This window comes from Acyrthosiphon pisum, chromosome A1 (assembly GCF_005508785.2).
Source record: "Acyrthosiphon pisum isolate AL4f chromosome A1, pea_aphid_22Mar2018_4r6ur, whole genome shotgun sequence".
Classification (NCBI taxonomy): domain Eukaryota; kingdom Metazoa; phylum Arthropoda; class Insecta; order Hemiptera; family Aphididae; genus Acyrthosiphon; species Acyrthosiphon pisum.
Window position 1 is genome coordinate 161,518,467 of NC_042494.1, and position 3,448 is coordinate 161,521,914.

Genomic DNA, 3,448 nt, shown 5'->3' on the forward strand with positions numbered 1-3,448 from the left:
CACATGCGGGTATCACGTCCTCTTAATACCTTAACCCTCTTCTAATTGCATCGCATCATATTGTTTAATATAACAATATCACACTCCCCACCACTCCCATTTCATAACACGCTACACACACACACATCATATCTTCCGTACATCCATATTACTTATATGTATACTAGGTACATGGGTACATTATTTATAATTATTAAAATTTATATTACGATTATTATTGACTATTTTGGCATAGGGTAGATAATAGGGTGTATATAGGTGCCTCCTTCTTAAAATACCTATCCTATAAATGGAATAGACTAGTATAATGGATTTATATCACAACATGTGGATTTATCTATAAGAAAACCCCAAAAACTACCTAGCTTTTAACGATAAATAGAAAGTTGATAAGAGGACAACTACCTAAACCTAATTGTAAAAAATGTTTATTATATTATTATATATTTATATTGAGTTATTCTTATTATTAAAATAAATAAAAAGTTTAATTAAATTTAATAGTTAATTATGTCCAACATTAAAATGTGGCTCTTTAATTGTATAAGACACATATTCAAATCTACCCTTGCACGTTCCAATGTATCCCATACATGGGGTACATTTAAATAAAAATATACTTAACTTTAAAATTATAAATTAAATTGTGTAAAAATAAAAGGTTGTTATGTGTCAAATAGTATTCACAACCTTCTAGACTACAGATTGTAAATATCAAATACAAAATTTGTCAAAAATTTAAAAATTAAAAAAATTTCATTCAAATCTGCCCCACTCTCCCCTATAATATATAGGGTATTTCTGAAATGGATGAGGTAACTAGTACATGCGTACTCAATGTGATGGTCCAATGAAGATTTTTTTGACATTTTTTCTATCTTTAAAATCTGGGTTTATACATATTATTTTTAGAACATTATCTTAAATGTAAAAAAAAATAGTCAAGTTGTATTTTTTGAAAAATTCTCATACGAAGGTGTCACATCATTTTCGCGCTAGTCGCGCTTTTTTCATGCTCGAATCGCCGACTAAAAAAATGGTATGACACATTGATTTGTATGAGTCTCATACAAATCAAATCAATTTTTCCCTGGGGCCCTAAATAAGTTGCGGCACTGGTATGAGAACATTACAAGATAAACAGTGGTGATAGATATTTGTTGTTATTTAAAATACATGATTAATTAACTCATTATTTTACATTGTCAACTAATAAAAATGATAAAATAATAACAAAATTAGGGTTAACAAAGATTTAAATGACCGAATTTACTGGCATACGTTGATTTGTGTGATTTAGATGTACAGGTAATACAATTTGGTAACTTGTATCGGTAAAGCACGATTGAGCATAGACCTTTTTAGCAACACGATTGAGCATAGAATATTTTATGCGATGTTGCCAAATTCACGTTGCCAAAATGTTGTAGTTTATTATTTTCACGTAATATTACACCAATTATTATGATACTGACGCGAACCGTGAGCCGAGCCCCTCAGCTTTATTGACAATGTTATCACTTATCAATTAATAAATTAGTTCCGGACTACTATTGAGACTATTATTGACTTATAAATATTTTGATTTTATTATTTTCGCAAGTCATAATTATTATTATTATTATTTCATTATTAGCAAAAAGATCTATATACTGTATTATAATGTGACTACTATTGAGACTATTATTTATTTATAAATATTTTGAATAATGTGACTAGGTATATTTATATATTGACTATGAAAACATGATATTTTTTTGCCATGTTATATTTTGAATCATTATAATTATTTAAACAAATATTTTTTATATAATACAGTTCAAAATTGAAAATGGCAACGTTGCTGAGTTTTTTGTGCTCAATCGTGTCGCAAAAAAAGGTGTTTTATGCTCAATCGTGTCTCAGCCACTTTTATCCGTAATGCCCATTATAAAATAACTAATTGACCGTAATTTTTACGTAAAGAACATTAGTTGATTTGATTATAGCTGAGTTCAATAGTTGATATTGAACGCGCGAAAATGATGTGACACCTCGATTCTTTTTATTAGCATTTAAAGTTCAGAAATTGACAAAATATGGAAAAATCACGAAAATTAGCAAATTATATTTAGTTAAGAATTCGTAAAAATTTTTCTTTTTAAATCTAAGATTTGAAAATGTAATACAAGATTCCTCATAATATTGTCTATCTTTATCAAAAAAAAATGTCCACAAAAAAGTCAAATTAAATTTTTATGAGCGTTTGAAATTCATATTTTTACAACATTTGATATTCACTCGATTTCTCATGTGACGATTTTCTTATTTAATTGTAATTAAAAAACGAATGACTGTAGACATTTGAAAATTTCACTGAATGTTAATATTAGCATTTTATATATACGATAAAATTTTTAAAATAATTTGACTCTTTTTGAGCTGTTTACGGACATTGTAAGTTTTCAATTTTTTTAGTTTTTTTTTTCTATAAATATCAATAAAATTTTGTTTGTTGGGTAAAAAAGCGTGAAAATTTAATGCAAGGTTATGATATATTGTTACAATAGCAGTTGAAAAATATTAAAAATACATAGGCACAATTTTTTTTTATAAGCATTTAAAGATCGAATTTTGACAAAATTTATCAAATTTAAGATTCAATAATTATTTTGTAGTTAAAAATTTATAAAATGGTCAACTTTTATATCTAAGGATTGAAAATTTAAAACAAGATTCCACGTAAGTAGTTTATTCTGTTACCAAAAAATCTAAAAACACATAAGCACAGTTTATATTTTTATACTAATTTTAAGTTCAAATTTGGACGAAATTACATTTTAAAATACCTAGAATAACTATTTTAGTTATTTTGTTGCGATTGTATAATATTATTCGTGGGTACATGAAACTTCTAAAGTATACTATTATATATCTATGATAGTATCACGGTTTGTTGTTGATGTATAACGCATTATATTAAATACCTAATGAATATTGTGATATGATTAATTTGGAATTTATTATAGGTACCTATTATAGGTCAATTTTTTTTTAATACCATTGATAAGTATATAATATGTCTTATACCTATAGACTGACATACCGTCTCGGCTCATAATCGTTTTTCTTATACAATGATATTATATCATTGAATTAAAATTTAATACCATCCATTATACAGTGACCCACTTGTAATCTACTGTACAGCAGAGCGACATCCACTTACCCACTTTTTTTTTTATTATAATTATAAAATATTACGGCACACCTGGCTGGAAAAAAAACATTTACATGTCATAAAAATACATTATTAACAATACGATAATCATAGGCGCAAATAGCGTTTGAGATTTGGGGGGGCTAATAGGGCTAATAGGGCCTTACTTTAATAATATTGAATAAACTTAAAACAAAATGTAGAAAATGTTTGGGAGGGCTATGGACATTCTTGGGGGGGCTTTGCCCC